Consider the following 6,610-nt stretch of genomic DNA (forward strand, 5'->3'; position numbering starts at 1 on the left):
ACCCCGCACCATGATGGTGGCTTCTTCAGCAGCCCCCTCAGGTGCTTTTGTAGCAGACTATCTCCAGTGAGACATCTCCCTATGAACAACTTCCCCCAGCACACTAGAGGGCTCATTTCCAGCAAATTCCACTAGAGAGGCACCATGGCAACTTGTCCCGCATTCAGGGGCCACTTCAATAAGGTCTACATCTCAACTTATAGGGTGTGGGTGGCTAATAGATGTAGTATTATACATTATATTAACTATTATATATCTGCTACTCCTATGTTCTCTAGAGTTCTCTTTGCTTCTTATTCACCATTCCCTCATCACTGCAATCTTGTGCTACAGATAAATTTTTTTTTTTTTACTTTTTTCTTTAAAGCTCTATACCCAATGTGGGACTTGAACTCACAACCCTGAGCCTTAAGAGTCACATGTTTTATTGACTGAGCCATCCAGGTGTCCCTAATATCCTTTATATCAAGCTTTTCCCTCTTCTCTTTCCTGATTGGTCCCAGACTAACAGAATGTTCAACAAAGATAACTACTTATTGGGGCTGTACTGGTGCAGCGAGAATCCTGCTCTTCAAGGTAAAAATTTTATACATAGGAGTAATCTGTTGTCTATGTTACAAATTACTGAAACTCCAAAAAGTAGTGAAAACCAGAAAAATGGGCGCCTGGGTGCCTCAGTTGTTAAGCATCTGCCTTCAGCTCAGGTCATCAACCCAAGGTTCTGGGATTGAGCCCCGCATGAAGCTCCCTGCTTCGCGGTAGCCGAGTTCCCAGTAATCCTCCCCTCTCCATTATCACTGTTTTGCTTCTTTTTTCTTTTATTATTAAAGATTTTTATTTATTTGACAGAGAAATCACAAATAGGCAGCGAGTCAGGCAGAGAGAGAGAGGAGGAAGCAGGCTTCCCACTGAGCAGAGAGCCCGATGTGGGGCTCGATCCCAGGACCCTGAGATCATGACCTGAGCCAAAGGCAGAGGCTTAACCCACTGAGCCATCCAGGCGCCCCTAAAACATATTTTTAAAAAGAGGAGAACACAGGCACTAAGGAGAACAAGTGACAAAACAAGAAGAAAACGGGATGAAATTCATCCATCATGAAAAGACATTTGCTTCTCCTTATATACTATTTAGAAAGGTTGCAAAATTTTAAAATGACATTGGAAAAAATTCAGTTAAGATTGCTATTGCTGTGAGTAATAAACCACATATGGGGGCTGCCTCTCCGCCAGTGACAAGCTGGCTCGCGCGGGGGCGTGCTGGGCATGGGCTGCGCCCTGCTCGCCCACTTCCTGCCCGCCCTCTACGCCACCAGCCTTCTCCTGGCTGACCCCTCCCATGACCCCCAACTCTGAGCAGAGCCATTCACACTCAGCCCAACCTAGACAGGGCCTTGGGGCCGTGCCTGCCACCTCCGTAGGCCCATACCACGCCGCACCTGTATGCGGTGGGCCCCATGGTCCCCTTGGCTCCTACCTCTAACACCTCCCATGGCCTGAACCTCAGCTGGAGCCTAAGCGACACCGACGTCGAAGTTAGGGACGTGGCCACCGGGCGTGTGAAGGCGGACGCTGCCCTCAAGGCCCTGCTCCCGCCTCTGCAAGGCAGCCTTCCGCCAGGCTGCCGGAACTCTCAGGAAGTCCCGCCTCCTGGCCTTGAATACCTACGCGGCAGCCAAGGCCGGACCCTATCAGAACCTCCCAGGCCGCTGTCCCTCCTCCTGGACCAGCAGGGCCTGCGGGCTTAGCCCTCGAAGCCAGTGGTGGGCAAACTCAGAGGCTGAAGCCCAGGTCCTGAGCTGAGCTGGGCGGATGTCCTGCCAGAGAGGGGTGGGAAGGCGCCCAGGGGGAGGGGGGCGGGGAATGGGAGATGCACAGGGCAAAGTTGGGGTTACAGGGAGGGGCCTGCATGGTGGGGGAGTAGGGGCTGCTGCACATTCGGCCTCAAAAAAAGAGCGGTTTTGGTGAAAAAAAAAAATCATCTCTGACCCAGGATTCTGGTGTCTTCCGCCAGCCATCTTGGTAACTTTGAATAAGGTGAAATCTCAGGATTTTCACGGGGTTTGTTTTGTTTTGTTTTTTAAGATTTTATTTATTTATTTGACAGACAGTGAGAAAGGAAACACAACCAGTGGGAGTGGGAGAGGGAGAAGCAAGTTTCCGGCAGAGCAGGGAGCCAGATGCCCGCCTTCATCTCAGGACCCCAGGACCATGACTCCAGCCAAAGGCAGTCGCCCAACGACTCAGCCACCCCGGTGCCCCAAACTTTCACAGAGCCACCCAGGTGCCCCGAACTTTCACAGTTCTTTTTTTTTTTTTTTTTTTTTTAAGATTTCATGTATTTATTTGACACAGAGAGAGAGAGATCACAAGTAGGCAGAGTGGCAGGCAGAGGGGGAAGGGGAAGCTGGCTCCCTGCTGAGCAGAGAGCCCCATACCAGGCTCAATCCCAGGACCCTGGGATCATGACCTGAGCGGAAGGCAGAGGCTTAACCCACTGAGCCACCCAGGTGCCCCATCTTTAACAGTTCTTGACAGTGGGTTGGTAGGACCTTGTCTTATTTTTATTTTATTTTTTTAATTTTTTTAAACATTTTATTTATTTGCCAGAGAGAGAGAGAGCCAGAGAGGAAACACAAGCAGGGGGAGTGGGAGGAGAAGCAGGCTTCCCACAGAGCAGGGAGCCCAATGCAGGGTTGGATTCCAGACCCCGGGATCATGACCTGAGCCAAAGGCAGACACCCAATGACTGAGCCACCCAGGCAGCCCTCAAAATCATTTTAGAAAGCATTTTTAGCTGGTGCACCTGGGTGGCTCATCTGGTTGGGCATCTGCTTTGGCCTCAGGTCATAATCCCAGAGTCCTGGGATCTAATCCCCCATTAGGCTCCCAGCTCAGCTGGGAGTCTGCCTCTCCCTCTGCCTGCCATTCCCCTTTTTATGCTCACTTGCTCTCTCTGCCTTAAAATCTTAAATCTTATATAAAAAAAAAGCAAGCAAGAAAGAAAGAAAATAGAAAGCAGTATAGCTATGAATCTTTTTTCTACTTATGGCTTTGACTGCCATAATTGTGAACATCATATGTGTAAGACAGAACCAAGCAACAACCCTATCAGTTCCTCAGTTACAATCATGGCAATGTTTTGTGCTTTGAGTACCACTTCTTTCTTCAACCAGAACTTCTATCAACTATTGCCTTGAGAAATTAGCCAGAGTCATTTCACTTCTGATATCCTATCCCAGAAACTTCCACACCCAGGCTATAAGAATAAAATTTGTATACTAATTTACCATAGCAAGAAGCATTTTAGCACTGTATGTGGGATGTTCTCACAAGTTGCTTTGTTGAAGGAGGCTTTCCACAATTTGGAAGTCCCACGGGGACTCAGCCGTGACCTCTTGCTAGGTACCAGGACCCGAGTACCAGGCATCTTGCATCTCTTCCATTTCAGGTTTCTGACTTAAAACAGAAAGAGGTGAGTCACACACTCCATCTGAGCTTAGTTCTCATTGATATTCATCATTTTCTCTGGAAAATTTGATGTCATTCATTGAAATCTCTGTTTTTGAGATTCGACCTAGATTTCTAAAAATTCTTGGTGAAACTATGTTCCTCATCTAAACTTACCTTTCTTTTTTTTTTTTTTTTTTTTCCCTATCTTACAATGTGTCACTGGCTAAACAGGGTAAAGAGTAAAGAAGGGTGAATGAGCAGAATCCAAGTAGGTCCATGTCATTAAGACTCAAAAGTTTAAGGTCTTGTCATGCCTGTGTTCCTCGGGCAAGTGAAATCTGCCTTGGGTAACCACCTAAAAAGCTTACAAAGTCTATTATTCCTCCAACCTGTCTTTATATCCTTAAGAATTGGTTTAGGAGGGGAAAAAAAAAAAAATTACTCCAAAATCTGACTCATCAGAGGCTGCGGTTGTTAAGTCTCTGGCCAGAGATAGCCAACCTCTGGCTGGGGGCTGATGGCAGGTATACAAGCAACGACTGACTGATCATAATGAATTTTTTTTTTTTTAAGATTTTATTTATTTGACAGAGAACACAAGTAGGCAGAGAGGCAGGCAGAGAGGGATGGGAAAGCAGGCTCCCCACCGAGCAGAGAGCCTGATGTGGGGCTCCATCCCAGGACCCTGAGATCACGACCTGAGCCGAAGGCAGAGGCCTTCCTTAACCCACCGAGCCACCCAGGCGCCCCTCATAATAAATTCTTATGGGGTCATCGCGCCCAACCCCATACTTCTGGGAGGCTAAACATCTGTTTCTTATTATAGTCTTATTTTATTTTATTTGTTTATTTCTGAGTAAGCTCTATGCCCAAAGTGGGGCTTGAACTCATGACCCCAGGATAAAATAGTCACGTGCTCCACTGACCAAGCCAGCCAGGTGCCCCTGTATATTCTCATTGTAATCCAAACGCTTGTGTATATGTTACAAAATGGCACAGTGTGCTAAGTGACCACTTTGAGGAACTTTCAGTATGAGCAAAACTGTCCATCTTAGGAGCACTTTAAAACAAAGGGAGGTTCCGCAAATTTAATTAATTACTTAATTTAATATTCAGTTGTCAGCCTTTTATGACCCATATGAAGAACTTTATGATTCAAGGTAGTACAGGGAAGCTGTGATCCCAGCTTCACTCACCTACCTGAACGAGCACAAATATTAATAGGTCCTTCATATGTTCAACCCTTGCTTGAAAGTGTCAGATGAACCTGGGGGAACACCTGCCTGGCTTAGTTGGTAGAACATGTGACTCTTAATCTCAGGGTCCTGAGTTCAAACCCCATATTTGGAGCCTACTTAAAAAAAAAAAAAAAAAACAGTAATAATGGGATAGAGGAATAATAATAACAATAAATTAATAAATAAAAAGAAGAACCTGGGAAACTATATATTCCTGAAGTTCATCAAAGAGAACAGAACAGGAACCAAAGAAAGCAGAAAATGATGGAGGAGCATAGGAGAAGAGAAGAAAAAATAAAACTCTTAATCATAGGAAACAAACTGAGGATTGCTAGAGGGGAGGGAAGTAGGCGGGATGGGGTAACTGGGTGATGGACATTAAGTAGGGCACAGGATGTGATGAGCACTGCGTATTAGGTAGCCTGATGAATCACTGAACTCTGCCTCTGAAACTAATACATTACATGTTAATTAATTGGACTTAAATTTTCAAAATAAAAAAATAAAATTTAAAACACAAATGTAGTTGAATATTTTAAAAAACAAAAACAAACAAAAAAGAAAGCACAAAATATGACACAATTCTAAAAACAATACCTATTTTATTTTGAATCCATACTGACTGGACATTAATCCCATCTTTTTTTTAGGATTTTTTAAATTTACTTGACAGCGAGAGAGAGATCACAAGTTGACAGAAAGGCAGACAGAGAGAGGGATGGAAGCAGGTTCTCCGCTGAGCAGAGAGCCCAATGCGGGGCTCGATCCCAGGACGCTGAGATCATGACCTGAGCCAAAGGCAGAGGCTTAACCCACTGAGCCACCCAGGCGCCCCTCCCATTTTTTTTGAAAGAGCAAATTCATTGACAATTTTAGAAATCGACTTCAGATAACAATCTTGGGTAGATCAATAATGTGAAGATCATATTACCTTTGTTTTTTAATGAATAGTTGTAAGCCAGAAACCAAGAATTTGGCTATTTGAAGGCTGGTATAAGAAATTACTCCTCTAATAGAACTGTAGCTTTTTCCAAACATTTTGAGAAGGTTGTAGAACAAAAACAGAGTTAGACCATAAGCAAATTTAATGGTTTTTCAAAGTAAACAATGGGATGGCCCCAGAGAGTCCATATGCCTTCCCCAAAATGTCCATGGATAAGGATACCTGTTGCTACAAATAACAAAAAGGATGCTGGAAAACCAACATTCCCACTCTTGGCAAGGAAAAATCTTTTTTTTTTTTTTTAAAGATTTTATTTATTTATTTGACACAGAGAGAGATCACAAGTAGGCAGAGAGGCAGGCGGTGGGGGGGAGGGGGGAAGCAGGCTGCTCGTAGAGCAGAGAGCCCGATGCGGGGCTCGATCCCAGGACCCTGGGATCATGACTTGAGCCGAAAGCAGAGGCTTAACCCACTGAGCCACCCAGGCGCCCCGGCAAGGAAAAATCTAATGGATAATGAGAGAGTTCAAGGGAGAATGTAGTATACAACTCTAAATTCCTTCCTTAAAACTCATAGGAAGAATTATCATAAACTATTCTAGGCCACACTCACTATTTTCTTACGGTTATGCATGTTATACTTTTAATAATAACCCTGCATGTAAGTTCATCACTCTCCCTTAGAGTCAGTGAAAACTTAAGTGGGTAGTTCCAACAGCCCTGACTTCCTCTATGTCTCAGCTGCTATTACTCTTGGTCTTTTCATTGAAAATGTATTCTTCCCTTATGATATCACATTAGCTTAAACTTAATGAGTAGAAAAACTTGTTATGGAAATGGAACTGACAGATGAAGATGTCCTAGAAACTAAAGCAACTAAACACACACACACACACAATTAATTAAAAAATAGGCAGAGAGCACTTTTCCAAAGAAGACATACAGATGGCAACAGACACATGAAAAGATGTTCAACATCA

Source organism: Lontra canadensis, unplaced genomic scaffold (genome assembly GCF_010015895.1).
Source record: "Lontra canadensis isolate GAN:19392208 unplaced genomic scaffold, GSC_riverotter_1.0 scaffold37, whole genome shotgun sequence".
Taxonomy (NCBI): domain Eukaryota; kingdom Metazoa; phylum Chordata; class Mammalia; order Carnivora; family Mustelidae; genus Lontra; species Lontra canadensis.